Source organism: Nomascus leucogenys, chromosome 19, assembly GCF_006542625.1.
Source record: "Nomascus leucogenys isolate Asia chromosome 19, Asia_NLE_v1, whole genome shotgun sequence".
Classification (NCBI taxonomy): Eukaryota; Metazoa; Chordata; class Mammalia; order Primates; family Hylobatidae; genus Nomascus; species Nomascus leucogenys.
The window spans coordinates 10,603,074-10,625,819 of NC_044399.1; the positions used below are offsets into that span (position 1 = coordinate 10,603,074).

The following is a 22,746-nucleotide window of genomic DNA, read 5'->3' on the forward strand; positions in this document are numbered from 1 at the left end:
GCCGGCCCCTACCAAGTTCCTGAAGGCTGAGCCATGTGGGGTCAGCACATGGTAAGATCCACCCGTGAACCCTACTCTGCGGGCACATCTGTAACGGGAGAGGGGAAACCTGCAGCAGACTCCCTGGGCGGCCCGGGCAGAGGGGAATGGGAGGACAGCCGTGCATTGCCACCACGGAACAGGGACTCTGCTCGGCAGCCACATGTCATTTTCCGCCCTCCCTCCTTCCCTCCCCACCGCCTCCTCCTCGCCTACCCCCTCCCCCTTTCCCCCTCCCCCTTCCCCTTCCCCCTCCCCCTCCCCCTCCCCCCTCCCTTCCCCCATTCCCTCCTCCCTCACCCCCTCCGTCCCTTCCTTCCTGAAGGAGTCTCACTCTGTCACCCAGGTTGGAGTGCAGTGGCGTGATCTCGGCTGACTGCAACCTCCACCTCCCAGGCTCTAACGATTCTCATGCCTCAGCCTCCCAAGTAGCTGGGATTACAGGCATCCACCACCATACCCGGCTAATTTTTGCATTTTTAGTAGAGATGGGGTTTCACCATGTTGACCAGACTAGTCTCGAGCTCCTGACCTCAGGTGATCCACCCACCTTGGCCTCCCAAAGTGCTGGGATTACAGGCGTGAGCCACCGCGTCCAGCTGTCACGGCTTTTATCTCTGAAAAAGCCATGTAATTATCTTTACCCCTGGAGAGGTTATGCCATCTGCCCAAGTTACTCAGCCAGTAAGTGACACAGTGAACCCAGATTTGTACTTTTTCCTTACACTACAGCTGCCTCTTTCAGAAACAAGTAAGCCAACAGAGCTTCTCCAAAACTTCCCTTCTGGGCCCCTTAACTCACTGCGTGACAAACTCTCTTCTATGCCCTTCAGACTCAGTGCTCCTTCCATTCTTCCACCCAAAGTCAGTGCACAGTTCTGGTAGTAGTCATTTACATTTTAGTATGAATTTAAGTCCCTGTGCTACTTGTCCAATGTGTCATTTGCATGCTATGCCTCCTCTGTAATGAGTAAGAAACCTGTTAAAGAAATCTCAGACATAAGTGAGCAGATACAGGAAGACTAATATAGAATTTTTTGTTTTTGTTTTTGATACAGAATCTCATGCTTTAACCCAAGCTGGAGTGCAGTGGCATGATCTTGGCTCACTGCAACCTCTGCCTTCCAGGCTCAAGCAATTCTGGTGCCTCAGCCTCCCGAGTAGCTGGGCCTACAGGCACATGCCACCACGCCCAGCTAATTTTCCGTATTTTAGTAGAGACGGGGTTTCACCATGTTGCCCAGAGTGGTCTCAAACTCCTGAGCTCTGGCAATCCACCTGCCTTGGCCTCCCAAAATGCTGGGATTACAGGCATGAGCCACTGCACCCGGCCTAATAAAGAACTTTTGAATCCCTACCAGTGGAGAATCAAATACTTGTCGTCCCAGACATTCAGTTAGCCATTTGTCTAAGCAATGCCATAAACCAATCACAAGATGAGGTGAGTGACCTAAATGACTTTTGAAACCCAACTTTTCTTCTTTTTTTAACTTTTTTTTTTGGCGGGGCACAGTGAGTCATACCTATAATCCCAGCACTTTAGGAGGCCAAGGCGGGCAGATCACTTGAGGTCGGGAGTTCAAGGCCAGCCTTGCCAACATGGTGAAACCCTGTCTCTACTAAAAGTACAAAAATTAGCGGGGCATGGTGGCACACACCTGTAGTTCCAGCTACTTGGGAGACTGAGGCCCAGGAATCGCTTGAACCTGGGAGGTGGAGGTTGCTGTGAGCTGAGATTGTGCCACTGCACTCTAGCCTGGGCGACAGAACGATACTATCTCCAAAAAAAGAAAACTAAAAAAAAATCAAAATGAAAAAAAAACACACACGAAAACTTTCTTTTTTACATATGCCCACATGCTTAAGTGAAAACATATCATCCTTTTGTTTTATTGGTTTGGGGCTTGGGGGTGTTTCGTTTCATTTTGTTTTGCCTGTCTTGGCTCTCCCTTCATACCCACTGTGAGGTTTATGTTACGTGTCCACTGGAATGGGCCATGGAGAGCTCAGATGTGTGGTCGAACATTGCTCTGGCTGTATCAGTGATGTTTAGCATTTGAATCGGTAGATGTAGGAAAGCAGATTTCCCTCCCTGGTGTGTGCAGGCCTCATCCAGTCCACCGAAGGCCTGACATGTGCTCTCACTGTCTGAGCTGAAACATGAATCTTCTCTGCCTTCAGATTCTGACACGGACTGGAACTTATACTTCAGCTCTCCCAGGTCCCCAGCCTGCTGACTGCAGATCTGGGGACCTCTCAGCCTCCATAACCACATGAGTCAGTTCCTTATGATAAATCTCTCTTTCTCTCTCTCTCTCTCTCTGTGTGTGTGTGTGTGTGTGTGTGTGTGTGTGTGTGTGTGTGTGTGTGTGTGTAGGCTATTGGTTCTTTAGAACCAATTCCCTGGAGAAACCAGACTAAAACACCAACAAAACCCAAGTCATTAACAATCAAGTCATATATTTCCATATGTTCCTCCATGCCTATATAATCCTTTACAGACCAAAAAATGGATGATGGCATCTTTACTAAAGGTAAATTATGAATTTTTTTTAGAAAATGCTATAAAAAGCCCTACCAATTCTAATTCTTAAATACATTGTCTTCATTCCCATGCGTCTCCTCCAGGTAGGACCCACCCTCACCTCCTCTGCCTGATGCTGTATCCGCTTCCTAACTTGCCCCCTTCCCTAAGATCTGGCCTGGCCTCTTCTCCACCCGACAAAGCTCCCACCAAGCCCTGCAACACACCTTCTCTGTGTTCCAAAGAACTCTGTCTGTTTTTCAAACACTGAATCATACTTAGCTGTAACTGCTTGTTTCATGTTTTTTATAATAAAACATGAGTGTCACGAGGGCAGGAATGATACTTCTCTCAGTCACCATGGTGAATAAACACCTAGGACTTGGACTGTCAGATAGGAGGCACTCAGAATCTTTGAGTTGAAAAGCCAGCCAGTTGAAACGGTCATACAGCTGCTAAGTAGTAGTGTTTAAACACAGGTGTGTGGAACTGGGAAGCCAGGGTCCTTCAATAGCCCCACCCACTGCCATCATGTCAATATTTCCCATGGTCCTCCCTGACTTTCTCTGACCCTGTCTGTCTTTTAAAAGATAGATCGGCTGGGTGTGGTGTGCCCACCGCCTGTAATCCCACCACTTTGGGAGCCCAAGGCAGGTGGATTGCATGAGCTCAGGAGTTCCAGACCAGCCTGGGCAACACAGTGAAACCCTGTCTCTAGTAAAATACAAAAAATTAGCCAGGCGTGGCAGCGTGCACCTGTAATCCCAGCTACTCAGGAGGCTGAGGCAGGGGAATTGCTAGAACCCGGGAGGCAGAGGTTGCAGTGAGCCAAGATTGTGCCACTGCACTCCAGCCTGGGCGACAGAGCGAGACTCCATCTCTAAAAAAAAACTAAGTTTTACAGAAATATATATTAGCACCTGTATTAGTCCATTCTCACACTGCTATAAAGATACTACCTGAGACTGGGTAATTTATAAAGAAAGGAGGTTTAATCGACTCACAGTTCTACGTGGCTGGGGAGAACTCAGGAAACTTACAATCATGATGGAAGGTGAAGGGGAAGAAAGGCACGTCTCACGTGGCATTAGGAAAGTAAGAGCAAAAGAGCAAGGAAGTGCCAGAATGAAAACCATCAACTCTCTTGAGAACTCTCTCACTCTCACAAGAACGGCATGGGGAAAACCACCCCCATGATCCAACCACCTCCCACCAGGCCCCTTCCTCGCCACGTGGGGATTACAATTCGAGATGAGGGTTGGAGCCAAACCATATCAGCACCCAAAATAAAATGATAGCATTATGTTACTACTTACAATTCACTGGTAGTTCCTAGAAGTCTTGAAGACATTATGCTTTGCAGATGGGAAAAGGACAAGTGATTCTGGGCTAATTACCCTTCCACCTTACTCAAAATTTATTTAATTGGGAGTAGCTGTGACAAGTGGCAATTTTCTGTACTGCACATTGCATTACAAGGCAGCCTTACCTCTGATTTACTGTCTGTGTTAGCCTCAAGTTTCTTTCTGCCCTATATGGACTCTTTTGAACTAATGCCAATTGAACTTTCAAATCTTTTTCCTTTTTTTTTTTCTTTCTTTTTTTTAGAGATGGGGTCTTGCCCTGTCACCCAGGCTGGAGTGCAGTAGCACGATCATAGCTCACTGCAGTCTTAAACTCCTGGGCTAAAGCTATCCTCCTACCTCAGCCTCCTGGGTGCTGGGACTACAGGTGCACGCCGCCACGCTTGACTAACTGAATCATTTTTGCCAAATACTTAACTCTCCTCTCGGATCTAAGTTGAATCTTCTTTTAATCCCTAAAAAGTCTCCCCAGGGTATCTGATATTTGTCATGTCATGCCTAGGCTAGGCAAAAAATATGTCTACATTTACAAATTGCAATTTCAATTCATTTCCTCAAGACCTTCTTTAAAACTCACTAATGAAGTTGCAAATGCTAACACCAATTGCAGTTAACGTGCTTAAAATCCAGAACTTTGTGCAAGAGAAAGAGATCAGTGTTTAAGAAAAATGATCCAAATATCAAACTGGATTGCCTTTTTCTGTGTGGCTCACTTGAGATGCACAATGAAGGGGAGACATCTTGTTTGGGATGAACCCCAAAAGTTCCTCTCTGGTTTTTTTTTCTATTGATCTATAGAAGTCTATGGATTTCACAACCAAAAAAGTGTATCTTACTAAACAATGGGCCCCCAAATTCGACTGAGCAGATGTCAGCTATCAGACTGATGCTTCTGCCATATTCATTTTGCCTCTTCATTACCCCTCCTGTTCTTCTCTGGATCATTACAAACGTAGTAAGCTTATCCAGCACATCTCACATCATTATCCCAGCACTGTTTTTTTCTTTTTTACAGACTGTCCAGATACAGAAGAACCTCTAATGATAATTAAGGAAATTACAAACTTGTATTTTTTCAATATGGGTTTTCACATCTGTAGAAGTATTAGACAGCACTATAATAAATTCAACATTCCCAGGGCATTGCTTCAACAATTACCAAACAAAAGAATTCAATTTATCGTCACATTCTTTGGAGTTGTATATATAAGAAAGACACAGCTTCTCTGCTTCAAATGACATAGAATCTCTTATACAAAAGCACTGGGCATGCTGGAGTGAATAAAATGTTGGCTTTGGGGGAAGCAAGATAGAATTCAAAGCCTTAGTAATAATGAGTTTTAAAGCACATTTTCCCCATATAACTACAGTGCGAACCTCTCACTTAGAAAAAGATTGCAAAATTGCGCCTGTAGTGAATAAGCCCTGCAGACACATTTTTATTTTCAGAACAGAAATTACCCAGAAAACAAGATTTCACCATGCCTCCCTTTCCGGCTCCCCTAAAACATTCATTGTCTATACCTTGGCCAAAATAAAACCAAATAAGTAATACAGCAAATTCCAACAAGTTCAATCTTATTGTGTCTTTTCCTTGTTTGACTGGTGTAAACTCTGCCAACTTCTTCACTTTTGTAAGATATTTTTTGACAGTCTTTTTGTATTTCCTTTCTTTTTTTTTTTTTTTTTTTGAGACAGAGTCTCATTCTGTTGCCCATGCTGGAGTGCAGCAGCACGATCTCGGCTCACTGCAACCTCCACCTCCTGGGTTCAAGTGATTCTCCTGCCTCAGCCTCCTGAGTAGCTGGGACTACAGGTGCCCACCACCACACCCAGCTAATTTTGTCTTTTTAGTAGAGGCAGGGTTTCACCATGTTGGCCTGGCTGGCCTCAAACACCTGACCTCAAATGATCCATCCTCCTTGGCCTCCTGAAGTGCTGGGATTACACACGTGAGCCATCGCTCCGGCCTTGTATTTTATTTCTATGACCACAGAAAGGTCAACATCATACCATTTCATTCTATGTTTATTTGTATTTGCTTTGTGTCCTAGTATGTAGCCAATTTTTGTAAATGTTTTATATCATGTTTGGAAGTCAAAATGTGAATTTCCTAACTATCGGGCATAGGTTCTATGCAGCTCATTAGATCAAGCCTATTAGTGTATTGATCATCTCTTCTAGTATTGTTTTTCTGCTTGAATGATCAATTCTGGAAGCTGGTATTAAGATCTCTCACTATGATTATCAATTTGTCAACTTCTCTGGAAAAGTATGCCAAATTTCGCCTTAACTATTTTGATGATATGTTTTAGGAACATACAAGTTCAGGATTTTTACCTCTTTCTTGTGAAACTTTTCTTACCATATTTAATAACTATTAATCCTTAATGATGTAACTCCAATCTCTTGTGTCTAATATTAACTAGTAGCTTCCTTTAGTTATTCTTTTATCCTTTTTAATCTTTCCCTGTTTTTAATTTTAATGTTTTTGCCTCATTATTTTCTGGGTATCATAGCACATAGCTGAATTTGAACTGGTTTTTTGTTGTTGTTTTTGTTTTTTGTTTCTGAGAAAGAGTCTTGCTCTGTCACCCAGACTGAAATGCAGTGGCACCATCTCGGCTCACTGCAACCTCTGCCTCCTGGGTTCAAGCGATTCTCGTGCCTCAGCCTCCCGAGTAGCTGGGATTACAGGTACACACCACCATGCCCAGCTAATTTTTGTATTTTTAGTGGATATGGGGTTTCACCATGTTGGCCAGGCTGGTCTTGAACTCCTGACCTCAAATGACTCACCCGCCTCAGCCTCCCAAGGCGCTGGGATTACAGGCATGAGCCGCTGCATCTGGCCTGATTTTTGTCCGAGTTTCTAAATGAACTAGAAAATGGAATCTGTTTACTTTTATTATAATTACTGAACTAATTAGAGTTAGGTTTGCTATATTATTTTGTACTTCCTACTTCATGTTATTTTTCTTTTGCTTTACTTCTTTTTTCTCTCTTCCTACCTCCTAGCATTTTTAAGGAATTCTATTCTTATTTTTCCCCATGTTAAGTTTTTAAAATGCACCAAGATGAACGTTTTAAGAGCTCTCTTTTGAAAGGTGGCACTTCTATTCAACATTATACTGGAAGGGCTGACTATGCCAGTTAGGGCAAGAAAAAGAAATAAAAGACATCCAGATTGGAATGGGATAAGTAAAACTATCTCCATTTGCAGATGGCATGATCTTGTACATAGAAAATCCAAATGAATCCGTGAAAGAAACTATTAGAGCTAATAACAAGTTCTTCCAGGTTGCAGGATACAAGATCAACATACAAAAGCAATTGTATTCCTAAACATTAGCAATGAGCAAACCAAAATTGAAACTAAGAAAACAATTGCATTTACAATAGCATCAAAAAATAAAATATTTAAGAATAAATTTAATGAAAAAAGTGCAAGCCTTATACACTGCAAACTACAAAACATTAAAAGAAATTAAAGAAAATCTAAATAAATGGAAAGCCATTCTATATTCGTGAATTATAAAACTTCATATTGTTAAGATGGCAATACCCTCCAAATTGACCTACATATTCAATACAATCTCTATAAAAAGTCTAGCTGCTTTCTTCCTGAAATTGACAAGATAACCTAAAATTCACATAAAAATGCTAGGGCCTCAGAATACCGAAAACAATCTTGAAAAAGTATGTCAACCTAAAAAAAAGACATCAGAGAAAAATGTCTCCAAATATGTTAAATTTGGAGGGGAACAGAAAAGAGGATTACAATCTGTAACGCACTATGACAAGTCACAGGTGCACCCAGTGAGGGAAAAGGAGTAAGGGGAAGTTTTTATTAGCAAAAAGGGAGACATTCACGTAAACTTCTTGGACACAGAGTTCATTGGTTCTGGTAGGTCAAAGCCAGAGTTGGCATCAGTTCATTGGTGGAGGGCTTACTGAGCAAGCGTTCTTTCAAGAGCATCTTATCAGAATTGTTACAGTCCTAAAGAATGTCTAATGATAAACCACATGTCATAGAAATATGTGCACCCGGCCGGGCATGGTGGCTCACACCTGTAATCCCAGCATTTTGGGAGGCCGAGATGGGTGGATCGCAAGGTCCGAAGATCGAGACCATCCTGGCTAACACAGTGAAACCCCATCTCTACTAAAAATACAAAAAATTAGCTGAGCATAGTGGCAGGCGCCTGTAGTCCTAGCTACTCAGGAGGCTAAGGTGGAGAATCGCTTGAACCTGGGAGGTGGAGGTTGCAGTGAGCCGAGATCGTGCCACTGCATTCCAGCCTGGGTGACAGAGTGAGACTCCATCTCACAAAAAAAAAAAAGAAAAAGAAAAAGAAAAAAAAGAAATATGTGCACACATGCAAAACATACAAGCTGCACAAAGCGGATGTGTGAAGGACATGAAGGGATTTCTTCCAGGATTTCCAGAAAGTCCTTGGAATAGTTCTTATTTCAGATATGTAAACATGAACCCCTCTCCTTCATGCCTTCCCAGCACTGTATTGTCTGGATCTGACTAAAGTGATTTCATCCTCATATCTGCAACTTTCACAAGTAGAACAAAGTTGGGGAATTTACACTTCCTGATTTCAAAATTTACTACCAAGCTAGAGTAATTAAGACAATGTGGCACCCACGAATGGATAAATACATAGATCAATGGAATAGGATTGACGGTCCAGAAATAAACTCATACATCTATGGTCAATAGATTTCAGACATGACAATTCAAAGGATAAAGAAGAGTCTTTTCAGCAGATGTGCTGGAACCATCAGATAGTCTCATGCAAAAGAATGAACTTGGACCCTTACCTCACACCATAAGCAAAAATTACCATAAAATGGATGAAAGGCCTAAATATAAGAGCTAAAACTATAAAACTGTTACTCCCCCAACACATACAAAAAAGCATAAATCTTTATAGCCTTGGATTAGGGAATGGTTTCTTAGATATGACACCTAAAACACAAGCAGCTAGAGAAAAGATTCGGTAAATTGGACTTTGAAATTAAAAACGTTTGTGCTTCAAAGGATGCTATTCCAGAAAGCGAAAAGATGACCCATGGAATGGGAAAAAATATTTGCAATCCATATATCTGAGGATACTTAGAATATATAAAGAACTCTCTTAGCTTAATAAAAAGACAAATACCCCAACTAAAGAATCAGCAAAGGATTTAAATAGACATTTCTCCAAATATTATATAATATTATATAATAATGGCCAATCAGATATGAAAAGATTCTCGACCTCATTAATCATTAGAGAAGTGCAAATGAAAACCATAAAAAGAGACCACCTCACACCCACTAAGATGGCTAAAATTAAAAAGTTATTCACTGGTGTCGGTGAGGATGTGGAGAAGCTGGAACCCTCACTCATTGCTAATGGGAGTGTAAAATGGCACAGTCACTGTGGAAAGCAGTTTGGCAGTTTCTTGAAATGTGGAACATAAAGTTACTGCATGACCCAGCAGCACTTCCACTCCTGGGTGTACACCCAAGGGAACTGAAAATGTGGCCACACAAAAACTTCCACATGAACGTTTCTATCAGCAGTATTCTCTTTTTCTCTTTTTTTTTTTGAGATGGAGTCTCGCTGTCGCCCAGGCTGGAGTGCAGTGGCGAGATCTCGGCTCACTGCAGGCTCCGCCCCCCGGGGTTCACGCCATTCTCCTGCCTCAGCCTCCCGCACAGCTGGGACTGCAGGCGCCCCCCACCTCGCCCAGCTAATTTTTTTTGTATTTTTAGTAGAGACGGGGTTTCACCGTGTTAGCCAGGATGGTCTCGATCTCCTGACCTCGTGATCCAACCGCCTCAGCCTCCCAAAGTGCTGGGATTACAGACGTGAGCCACCGCGCCCGGCCCTATCAGCAGTATTCTTAATAGTCAAAAAGTGTAATGAATCAAACCAAATTTCCATCAACTGATGAATAGATTTAAAAATGTGGTATATTCATACAGTGGAAAATTGTCATCCATATAAAGGAATGAAGTCCTGAAACATGCTACAACATGGAGGAAACTTAAATATATATAATTATAATAATATAATAAATATATATAACTATATAATATATAATTATAAATAAATATATAATATATAATTATATAAATTATATATAATATTATATACAATTAATATATAATATAATTACATGAATATATAATTATATTATATTATATATTATACATCATATAATAGTTATATATTATATATAATATATATAATAAATATATATGTTATATATTATATAATATAGTATAATATTATATTATATATAATTTATTTATATTAATATAACTTTTTTGAGATTTTTTGAGACAGAGTCTTGCTCTGTCACCCAGGCTGGAGTGCAGTGGTCTCAGCTCACTGCAACCTCTGCTTCCCAGGTTCAAGCCATTCTCATGCCTCAGCCTCCTGAGTAGCTGGGATTACAGGTGTGTGCCACCACAACTGGCTAATTTTTTTTTTTGCATTTTTAGTAGAGACAGGGTTTTGCCATGTTGCCCAGGCTGGTCTCAAACTCCTGGCCTCAAGTGATGTGCCTGCCTCAGCCTCCCAAAGTGCTGGGATTACAGGTGAGCTATAGCACCCAGCCTAGGAACACTGAAAATATTATACTAAGAGAAAGAAGCCAGATAAAAAAGTACATAGTGTATGATTCCATTTATATGAAGCATTCAAACTAGGCAATCCAAAAAGACAAGAAGTAGATTAATGGTTGCCAGAGGCTGCGGGGAGGTAAGAAGGGGAAATGGGAGGGAAGAATGGGAAAACAGGAAAAAGGCTTCCTTGGGGATGATGGGAATGTGAAATTATGCAGTGGTGATGGCTGCCCAGCTTTGTGACTGTACTAAAGCCACTGAATCGTGCACCGAAATGGGTGAATCTCAAGGCATGTATATTACAGCTCTCCCTGTTTAAGCAGCTCTTGCTGCCTCCCTCAGCTCCATGCCCACTTGCACAGGCTGGAAAGAGCCCTCCTCATGCAGTGGAGCCCAGGGAGAGAAGAATGAGGGATGTGACATGCTGCAAACTGCAGGCAAACAAGGACGTATTCTCTCGACTCTGTGTCTCTGGGAGAGAAGATTAAAGCAAGGAAGGCAGCCCAAGTGGAAAACAGGCACCAGAGGCAAACTCAGCAGGTGACAGATAAAGAGCCTCTGGAGTCTGGGGGGATGGGGCGATGGACAGAGGTAGCCAGCCCGGGAGAAACCCCAGCAGGCCTGAGCCCCTGCCAATGCACCTCACTGTGAACAATAAGTGGATTCCTAAAATGTAAAAAAAAAAAAAAAAAAATCAATGCATTGATCAAGTCCTGCTTAGAATGTGTTTAGAAGAGCCAACAACTGAAAAAGAATCCCACAGTGAAACAGATTGTATTATAAATCAGCATCACCCCGCGGTTTTTCTGTTGGATGAAGCCAAATTTTTATTGTAGGATTTATGGTATACCCAGCTCCCCCTGGCTTAGCCATTTGAGTCAATTAGGAATTGTTCATTGCACACTGTATGCCAGGCACTGTGTTTATTCTTCACCCACTCAATATTCCTCACCCTTGGGGCATGCAAGGAGCTTTTGCACAGGCCCTGGCCTCCAGGAGCTCACTCCTGTGCCTAAACTGCCACCAGGCTGTGAGGACAGGGCCAGTCACACTCTGGCGGTGGCAGCAGCTGGACACCTCCACATCTATGGAACCCGCGACACCAGATGCTCAGGAGCACAGACGGCAGGGGCCTCACACTTGCATCCTGGGACATGTGAGATGCAAATGTCCCCAAGACAACATGGCCTCCTGGGTCACCCCTGAGCTGCTCCCCCAGCTCGGTGCTCAGTGGAGCTGCACAGGGAATCCTGTGGAGGCATGCTTCTGCCCAAACGGGGCCACATCACCAGCCCAGAAATGACTCTTCCCATTAAAATGAGCAGAGTTTAAATCCCCTCTCTCCCATCACAAAACAGAGAGCAGAGAGCTGCAGCACTGGGGAACAGAAGGACTACGTCCTTCCCAGGGTCAGAAACCACCCTGAAGCCTAAGCCACTGAGGAGGGCGCCCTCACTTAAAATCAGCTGATAGAATTTCTGTGCTTAAATTAAACTGCAAGATGTACGAAAGGCACTGGGTTCCCAGCAAGAGTGGATGAGCGAAGGAAGCGCAGAACCTGGGCGTGGCAGGAGGAGGAAACATCCGGATAATTCTCTTTCGCCGCCTGCCCCTGGCTGGAGTCTCACTGGCCCCTCAGTGAGAAGCGTCAGACACGTGCCAGGCTCCTCCAGAGGGTCTGCGGGGTACGGTTAGGTGTCAGCTAGGGAGGCAGCAAAATGAACTGGACCCTGCTGCAGAGGACCAGTTAGCCACTCCCCAAGCTTTGGCCACCTTCCAGGCATGATCCGGAAAGCCTCTCTGCACGTCACAGGTGGGTGGCCAATCCCTGTTCATCCCAGGTGTGCGACTTCCTACACAAAGTGTCCCCCCAGGTCCACAGCACCAGCAGCCCAGGCCGGCGGGCGGGCGGCTCTCCTCCCGGGGCGGGCAGGATGTTTCAGCACAAGGGACAGGAACCCTGGGACAGTGGCCATAGAACACCAGCAGCCTCTTGTCACACATCATGAAAGGTTCAGAGACGAGGGCGTTGGGGGTGGCTGGGTTCAGGGGAACCTTTCCACTCTGCTACCTTCAGCAGAGTCACTGAGCCCCTCAGCTGTCACCTCGTGGTTCCAATGTGGCTTCTACACTTCTGGGCACCACTTGCAGATGTGACAATGTCCACTTAAAGAAGGGGGCATTTCCTCCAGTACATCTCTTTGAAATAGGGAGGGAGCATTTCCTAAAAGGCCCCAGAGACTCCCCATCAGGTCCCACTGGGCGGAGGAGCTCCCATGCCCAGGCCCTAACTGTAACTGGGGGCTAAGAAAGTGTCTAAAATGTTCACCTCTGCGACAGGATGTGGGTTCTCCTGGCCACAAAGAGAAGGGATGGGCAGTTGGGTGGCCAATCCCAGTATGTTCCAGACATGCCACTTCTTGCATAAGAGGTTCAGGAATAAACTCACCATGTGATTTCTGTTGAAAGATGGTCTTGTGCAGCAAAGATGGAACTTTCTCACTGAGATTCTAACCTCGTTTTTAAAAAACTTTAAGTGTGAGCCATTTTCCAAACTGAGATGGATACATCAGAGCTGCGCCCAAGCAGATCTTCAGTATTGCATTTGCCACACTGTTGCATAACTGTATTTTTCTGCTTCTCTCTTCCGTGTTAGCTTGCGCTCCACAAGGGCAGGAGTGGCGTCTTGACACTGAATTCCAACAGGTGAACTTGTGCCTGATACAGGCAGTTCATCCAGTCTTGGTTTTTGAGTCCATCTATTACCAGGCACTGTTCTAGGTAGTGCATAAAACAAATGACCTGCTTTCACAGAGCTTACCTTTTAGTGGATGGAGATAAACAGGACAGATAAACAGGTGTACACGCAAGTATATGCATGGAGAATATCAGCTGATGGGTGATAAGTGGTGCAAAGGAATAAAAGGCAGGATGAGGGGCTAGAAAGTGATAAAGGAAGCTGCTGTCTCAGCTGGATCACTGGGAAAGACTCTCAAGAGGTGACATTGCAGCAGAGACCTGAATGCAGTGAGGGAGCCATGGGGGCTTGTTGAAAAAGAGCATTCCAGGCAGAGGAACAGCAGGTGCAAAGGCCCTATGGCAGAAGTCTGCCTGGAATGTTCAAAGGCAGCACGAAGCCGGTGTTCCTGGAGAAGCATGAATGGGAGAGGCGGTGGGAAATAAGGCCAGAAGGGGCGTCAGGGCCACATCAGCGAGGACCCTGTGGGCCACAGTCAGGACATAGGCTTTACTGATGAACATGGATGTCACTGTCCACTTTCGAGTGAAGGGGAAGCATAATTCAACTTGCATTTACTTTCTTATTTTTCTTTCTTTGAGATGGAGTCTCACTCTCTCCACCAGGCTGGAGTGCAGTGGCATGAATTCAGCTCACTGCAACCTCTGCCTCCCGGGCTCAACCAATTCTCATGCCTCAGCCTCCTGAGTAGCTAGGATTACAGGCGTGCGCCACCACACCCAGCTAATTTCTGTGTTCTTAGTAGAGATGAGGTTCCACCATGTTCGCCAGGATGGTCTTGAACTCCTGATCTCAAGTGCTCCACCCCCCTCGGCTTCCCAAAGTGCTGGGATTACAGGTATGAGCCACTGCACCCAGCCTCAACTTGCATTTTAAAATAAGCATTTCGGCTGGGCAGGGTGGCTCACGTCTGTAATCCCAGCACTTTGGGAGGCCAAGGTGGGTGGATCACTTGAGGTCAGGAATTCAAGAACAGACTAGCCAACATGGTGAAACCCCACCTCTACTAAAAATACAAAAATTAGCTGGGCATGGTGGCACATGCCTGTGGTCCCAGCTACACAGGTGGCTGAGGCAGGAGAATCGTTTGAACCCAGGAAGTGGAGGTTGCAGTGAGCCATGATCACGCCATTGCACTCCAGCCTGGGTGACAGAGAAAGACTCCATCTCAAAAAAATAAATAAATAAATAACCATTTTGGCTTTACCCCCAGAAAACATTGGGAGTAAGCATATGAGGAGACACCCTGGGGGTGGGGGTGGGGATGCTGCACCACTTCTGAGAAGCACCTCTTGTTGGGGTGGGGTGGCACCGTGGCTAACAAGCAAGCCTGGGAGCCAGGCTCCCTGGGTCCCAGCCAGAGCTGTGACCTTGGACATGTTGCTTAGCCTGTTTGTGCCCCACCTGACTCACCATAAAGTGGGGATCACAACATTACCTTCCTCGGTGGCTCTCAAAGTGTGGCCTTGGCCAGCGGCATCGACATCACCCAAGAACTTACTGGAAATACAAATCCAGCACAGGTCTGCCATTTCAGAAACCTGGGGGGTAGAGCTGCCAAACCACAGGTCATCCCACTAAATTTGAATTCCAGACAGATGATTAATATTATCCACGCAATATTTGGGGCATGCTTATATTAAATGATAATTCATTATCTGAAATTCAAATTTAATCGGATGTCCTGAATGTTTGTTAAGTTTGGCAGCCCTGTCTGGGGGGACCCTGCAGTCTGCATTTTAAGGGGTCCTCCAGGTGATGCTGGTGGCTGCATCACCTGGAGGTTTCAGAGCACGCACCCTCCTCGTCGGTGGTGCTGGAGGCCTCTGAGCTTAGCACAGTGCCTGGCTTGTGGCCAGTGCTGGAGGTGGCCACCATTCCACCGAGCAGCCACCGATGCCGGGGAACTGAGTCCCTTGGTGGAGGCCCACCGGGGGTGTGGTCTCTTCTCCAGGATGGTTCTTATCCTGCATGGGTTGACTTTCAAACTACACTCACCTGATTACCTGAACTCATCCCACTCCCTCCCTCTGATGGGCATGGGAAGAGAGTGCCCATCCTCCCCGTGGCTCAGCAGTTTGAAATTTCTCTAATTCAGTAACCAACAAGGAATGAAGTCTAAAATCCAGCTGCCTAATGACACTGCAGAGAGAGTAGGTTTCTGTTTCTGGATTGCTCTGGTCAGTTTTGCTGAGCACTTGGACTGGGGGCGCCTTAAGGAATCAACTCTCGTAAATGCTAACTCGGTGGTCAGAACACAAGGCTGAGGTGTTTTTGTGAAGACAGCGAGGAAAACACACTTCCTGGCTTCCCTGGAAATAACAGACACGTATGTCCTAATTATTTATTAAATGAGTGAATAACTTGTGTTCATCCTATCATCACCCAACCCATTGGTGCCAAAGAATGATGCCAACCTGTTATATCAATAGAGTTAAAAATTTTATGTGAAATCATCATCCTGAGTGACTGTCAGGAATATCTGAAAAATACTAATTATCATGTTAGATTGGCCCTGGGAAATAAACACAGAACTTAAGAATCTGGTAATGTACAGAGCTCACCTCAGCCTCACTTACAAATATCTTCTCAAGATGCCACCGTGTCCTCAGAACTCGATGTGTTCACACACGTGGCTTGTTCCCTAGCAGCAACTTCACATTCAAGCAGAATTCAAGCAGAGGCCTGGAATTAAAACGTCTCCATTTTTCTTTAACCAAATGGTAGCTCTAATTATAGCATTCAGACTGGCATGCATGTTTATTTGCTCATCTCTCGCTTTATTAAGAGTTAGTGCATTGTATCTTAAAAATGGGTGACAAATTATTACAGTGTGTTCTGGGCTGTCGATGATTAGTGCAGGTGGTTTAGGAGGCTTAGGGTGTTACATTTAATGTTCGTGACCAGGACACAGGGAACGCAACCTTTAGTCTCAATCCAGTCGGAAAAGGAAGCAGTCTCTTCCATGGAAGCACGTGGCCTCCTGAAAACCCTGAAGGGCAGGTGCTGGGAGCCCCCAGTTCTGGTCCTCATGCTGCCCTGACTGGCTGGTGACCTCAGAGAAGCCACTGCAAACTTGGCCAACTCCTCTTTCGTGAGCCTTTATCTGTCTTCCTAATTCAGCAAATAACAGTGCTCAATAAATATAAATATATGTCAAATAAATTGTGTGAATAAACAAAGTAATTGATGAAAATCATTCAGTCCCATTTCTGAATTTTCTTTTCGTTTGTTTGTTTGTTCGTTTTTTCTGAGACCTGGTTTCTTTCTGTTCCCCGGGCTGGAGTGCAGTGGCACAATCTTGGCTCATTGCAGCCTCTGCCTCCCAGGTCCAAGTGATTCTCGTGCCTCAGCCTCCCAAGTAGCTGGGATTACAGGTGCACACCATCATGCTCGATTAATTTTTGTTTTCTTAGTAGAGACAGGGTCTCACCATGTTGCCCAGGCTGGCCTTGAACTCCTGACCTCAAGTGATCACCTGCCTTGGCCTCCCAAAGCATTGGGACTACAGGTATGAGCCACCGTGCCCAGCCAGAGACTCTGTTTTTTTGTTTTGTTTTGTTTTTTGAAAAAAAGAAAGAAAGAAAAGAGGCCAGTAGCCTGGTCAGAATTTTCTTTTCTGACAGCATGCCTCTTATTAGGTGGCCTCACAGGGATAATATCCCTGTTACAGAAGCACAGAATTCAAATCCTGCACCCCTTGTGTAAGGCATGGCTTCATGAGCTAAAGAAAATTACTACATCTCCCAGAGCCTCAGTTTGCCTACTTGTCAAATGGGATACAATAACATTTACTGCCTGTGGCTACTGGGAAAATTAAGTGAGGTGATGCCTGCAGAGCACCTGGTGGCAGTAGGTGCTCAACAGATGATGGTCCTCAGGATTCAGCTGGTGCCCTTCCCATTCTTCACCCAGCCAATGGTTGCTGAGTTCACTCAAAGCCATCAGGCATCCACAGTCGGTCTGGCCTGGCCTTTCCTGCTATGTCATGGCACACAGAGAGCCCATTGTCACTGTCACACCAAACTGTCCTTGTTTCTTTGCCACAATCTCCATCATCCCCTGGCTAGTGCTTGGGCAGAAATGGTGGCTCTCTTGCCAGCCCACTGCCCCTGGCACTGACATGGCGGCTGATGTTCCGTCCCCCATGTCACATCCCCCCATCAGCTCAGTGGCACACTTCTCCCCAGTAGAGCTTCAAGGAAGAATCCGGAAACGCTCTCGTCTGAAACTCAGGAGAAACTCTTGGCGCTGGAAAAGCCCATTGCTTTTCATGCACCTCTCCTTTCTTGGGGAAGAACACCTGCTTCTGCAGAAAGTCCTGGGGCCGCAGGGTCCTCAAAGGACCTCTTCTTTCAAGAACCAGTTCACGCTCCAGCCTTGGCACATCAAGCGCTGCCTGTGCCACCTGGCTCTATCCCTGTCTTCCTCACCACCTGCCTGGCGGGAAGGCTCCACCCTCCCATTTCTCTTCCTGGTAGCTGAGATTTTCTCCACTCCACACCTTTCCCCTTCCAGGAGCAGGATCTTCCCTAACCCTGCCTCCAGGTCCAGGCTTTAAGGAACAATTGGCCGGGCGCAGTGACTCACGCTTGTAATCCCAGCACTTTGGGAGGCCGAGGCGGGCAGATCACGAGGTCAGGAGATCGAGACCACGGTGAAACCCCGTCTCTACTAAAAATACAAAAAAATTAGCCGGGCGTGGTGGCGGGCGCCTGTAGTCCCAGCTACTCGGAGAGGCTGAGGCAGGAGAATGGCGTGAACCCGGGAGAAGGAGCTTGCAGTGAGCCGAGATTGCGCCACTGCACTCCAGCCTGGGCCACAGAGCAAGACTCCGTCTCAAAAAAAAAAAAAAAAAAAAAAGGAACAATTAACACCCAGTGTGATGATTTCAGATCCTGCTCCCATGACCTCCACATCCCCTAAACTGTATGGCTGCATGATCTGAAGAAAATCACTACATTTCCCAGAGCCTCAGTTTGTCTACCTGTTCGGTGGGATGCAGTAACATTCATTGCCCACGGCTGGTTGGGAAAATTTAGTGAGGCAATTCATGTAAAGCACATGGTGGCAGTGGGGGTGGCTCTGTTTCTCCTCGTTTGCTGCTGCCCTGCGGGGAGAGCACCCTGTGCACTGAGGAACAGAGTGACCTCGGGGCGGGCCTGACAACCCCACCCTCTGGAAATACAGGTGGGCATGGGAACCAGAGCACAACAGCCAGTCAGCCATTTGCTTTTCTCTTCATTAACTTTAGACACACACAGGGTTCTCCCAAAGGCTGCCTTCTATTGGTCGTGACTTCAGTGTGCTACAACCAGTGACACTGCACACTGTGAAGAGCATTTCTGGATTGATTCCTGAACTTGACCTCTATTCCAGAGTGCCAAGTTTTACAACCAAATCATCTAGTGTATTGCAGTCATCTAAATAACAGCATCAGGTGAAATCAGTATCATTCAGGGACTCACAGGAAAGTCTGGAGCAGTGTTTCTCTTTTTTTTTTTTTTTTTTTGAGACAAGAGTCTCGCTGTCGCCCGGGCTGGAAGGCTGGAGTGCAGTTGTGCGATCTCGGCTCACTGCAAGCTCCGCCTCCTGGGTTCACGCCATTCTCCTGCCTCAGCCTCCCGAGTAGCTGGGACTACAGGCGCCCGCCACCTCGCCTGGCTAATTTTTTGTATTTTTAGTAGAGACGGGGTTTCACTGTGTTAGCCAGGATGGTCTCGATCTCCTGACCTCGTGATCCACCTGCCTTGGCCTCCCAAAGTGCTGGGATTACAGGCGTGAGCCACCGCGCCTGGCCTGGAGCAGTGTTTCTCAAAGAGCGTTTCCCACATCTCCGATGAGGTCCACAGAGGCCTTACTTGGCTGTCTGGAGTTTTATAGGAGAATGTGTAAGTCTGTGTTTTCATTTGGTGCTGGCCTGTGCTGAGGGTACAGTAATAGACAGGACAGCAGGGCCCTGTCCTCAGGAAGCTTCCAGTCTAGGGGATGTGGAGGTCATGGGAGCAGGATCTGAAACCATCACACTGGGTGTTAATGGTTCCCTAAAGCCTGATCCCTGACTGCATCTGGGGTCGAGGCAGGGTTGGGGAAGATCCTGCTCCTAGAAGGAGAAAGACGTGGAGTGGAGAAAATCTCAGCCACCTGGGGGAACAGGAGGTCGGAGCCTTCCCACCAGGTGGTGCTGAGGAAGAGTGGGGCAGATGCAGGTGGCACAGGCAGCAACCCTTGGTGTCCCCTCTCCCCCTGAGCCCATGCTTTCCAAGCCACAAGGGTCATAAAGCAGCATGGGGAGAGGTCAAAGCAGGGCCCTGCCTCGACCTGACTCCCGTGGGGACTCCAAGAACACCCGGCCTGCGGGCCCCACCCCAGTGGCTCTGCAACTCCCAACTTCCACCCAGGCCAGGGCAGCTGGGTAAATATGGAGACTCAAAAAGAGCCCAAGGTGACACTCAGGGTCTGCCCAGCTCCATGTGGTATGGCAGGAACCCCTAGGTATCTATTAGCTGAGGCATGGGGACCTGTCAGAGAAAGTCATTTTCATGGGGGTAAAGGGACTCTGAAGCCAAGGGCGCAATCAGTCAATGGGGCTGTTTGAGCTAAGAATCAAATGGAAGTTCCAGCCAGATCTCAGGGGACCTCCAGAGCAGCCAGGACATCATCAGCCAGGGTGGACGGCTGAGCTCCCCAGGCCACAGATGACAGCAGCCACTGGCTTCTACAACAGCCCACCAGGCTGCCCAGGGACAGGACAAGATAGACCCACCACCTAAGCCTCCAGCAGCCAGGGCCCACCCAAGGGCAGAACAGCCACCTGCCTAGAGACCAGGTGCTCTCCTTCCCCCACCGCATGCACCACCCCCACTCAGAGAGGATCAGGGGCTGAGGGGAAGAAGGGAGGTCTGCAGTGCTGACCACGTATCCGTCAAGAGACTGTGGCATCCCCAAGAGACAATGCCAGCCAGTAGAAACAAAGGGGCTGCATTCTCTGTGCATCTTGGGTGCAGCATGCTCATGTGGGCTTTAAGAATTCATGTAATTAGCACCACGGGCTAATGATAACCCCTCCCTAGATTAAAAGACAGTCCCATCATCTCCAGCATCTGGCCCCATGGAGAAGAGTTTGCAGAAGGAAGAAACGAAGACCAGAGAACATTCTCTATAAGGCCCTTTGCAGAGAAAAAAGCTCAGCTCCTGCCTTGGAAGCAAAGCTGTAGGAAAGCTCTTTCCCATCTTGCAAGATGGCAGGTGAAAAGTTGAGAAGCCGGATACTAAAGAGAAGAAACCTGAAGCAAAGAAGGCTGACGCTGGTGGCAAGGTGAAAAGGGATCACCTCAAGACTGAAAAACTCAAGAAGGGGAAGCCCCATTGCAGCCTCAATCCCGTCCTTGTCAGAGGAATTGGCAGGTATTCCCAATCTGCCACGTATTCCAGAAAGGCCACATGGAAGAGGAAGTACTCAGCTGCTAAGTCCAAGGTTGAAAAGAAAAAGGAGAAGTTTCTTGCAACTGTTACAAAACCAGTTGGTGGTGACAAGAACGGTGGTACCTGGATGGTTAACAAAATGCCTAGATATTATCCTACTGGGGATGCACCTGGAAAACTGTTGCGCCATGGTAAAAAAAAAAAAAAAAAACCTTCAGTCAGCACGTGAGAAAACTGTGAGCCAGCATTACCCCTGAAGCCATTCTAATTGTCTTCACTGGATGCCACAGAGGCAAGAGGGTGGTTTTCTTGAAGCAGCTGGCTAGTGGCTTGTTACTTAGGACTGGACCTCTGGTCCTCAATCGAGTTCCTCTATGAAGAACATACCAGACATTTGTTGTTGCCACCTCAACCAAAATTGACATCAGCAATGTAAAAATCCCCAAACATCTCACTGATGCTTACTTCAAGAAGCAGCAGCTGCAGAAGCCCAGACACCAGGAAGATCTCACAGGAAGGTAAGATCTTCGACACAGAAAAAGAGAAATATGAGATTACAGGGCAGCACAAGATTGATCAGAAAGCTGTGGACTCACAGATTTTACCAAAAATCAAAGCTATTCCTTAGCTCCAGGGCTACCTGAGATCTGTGTTTGCTCTGAGGAATGGAATTTATCCTCACAAATTGGTGTTCTAAATTTCTTAAGAAGAACCTAATTAAATAACTAATTAAATAGCATTTAAAAAATAATAAAGCTGTGGGGACAGAGGCCTGGGCCGTGTCTGTGAACAGCATGCCGGAGTGGACGTGGGCCAGAAGGAGGAGGCACAGTGAGCCGTGGGGACACCCCATGCTGTTCACAGGGCCGAGCACCCAGAGCACGGAGCAGAGCGGCTTCCTTCTTTCCCAGGCTGCTGAGCCAGTGCTGAGCGTGTGTGGAGGGCGCAGAGGGCCGTTTGTTGGGGCTGGGAGCTAGCCCACTCTGCCATCTCGGAGCAGATACAGCCATCAATTACCCCAGCATGTGCAAGAAGGACGCCGCTGTCCACACGCTGGGGCCGGGTTTGGAGCGCACACGGAGACGGAGATCTGGGTGCAAGTGGATCATGGGGGTGCCCTAGAGACCAGCCCCCGCCAGGGGTGAGGGCAGTGGGAATGAGCAGTAAAGGACCCAGCCAGGCTCACAGGCAGCTCTGAGGCTGGGCGGCTGCACAGCAGCCTGAATCAGGCAGGTGGCCCTGCTGTTACCTGGCATAGCAATCAGCCACTAAAGCAGGTGGCACGGGAGGGGCATGAGCTCACACCAGGCAGCCCCCTCCAGGTGAGTCCTGGGAGGCGATGCCTGTGCCTCTGTCTTGGAGGGGGAGTTTGGGGCACCCCCCACAGCATTCGCACCATGCTGGGCTTCCCGGCCAGGCCCCAGGCTTGCCCGCGGAGGGGAGCCTGGCTGGGGTGGGGCCTTACACCTGGTGCCTGTGTCGGCCTCCCCTAGATGGGATTTAGAGTTTCAGTGGATACCAACACCCATGGAGGGCCCACGATGACCTGCTTTCCAATTAAGTGAACACCTCAATCCCTTCCGGCGTAAACAATCTCTGATTCCTTGATTTAATCCTCCACGGTTAAAGGAACCTCTGCACTAATAGGCTTGAGTGAAGTCTTTTTGCACAGTAATATGTGGTCGTATAAACCCCACAATGTGTCTCTAAACCCATGTAACAGTCACTGCTCTCGATAGTGATCACAGTTGTGCAGAGCTGAGGTCTGAATGCTGGTTGTGGTTGTGCAGAGATGAGACCTGAATGCTAGTTTCTACAGTGGATTTGTCACATTCACAGGTAGCAGGGCTTGGGACTTGAACGTATCTTTTTGGAGGGACACAATTCAACCCATAACACGCCCCCTCCTGGGCACCTGCACCTGGTGGCGGCCCACACTGTGGATAAAGGCCTGGCCCCAGGCTCCACTCGGGACGACCCTGAAGGGGTGTGCCAGCTCCAGAGC

General features: G+C 46.8%; 1 pseudogene; it reads left to right on the forward strand.

Annotated features, from left to right (window-relative positions):
- Positions 1-20,383: 20,383 nt before the first annotated feature.
- On the forward strand, positions 20,384-21,438 carry LOC100592914 (annotated as a pseudogene).
- The last annotated feature ends 1,308 nt before the right edge of the window (positions 21,439-22,746 follow it).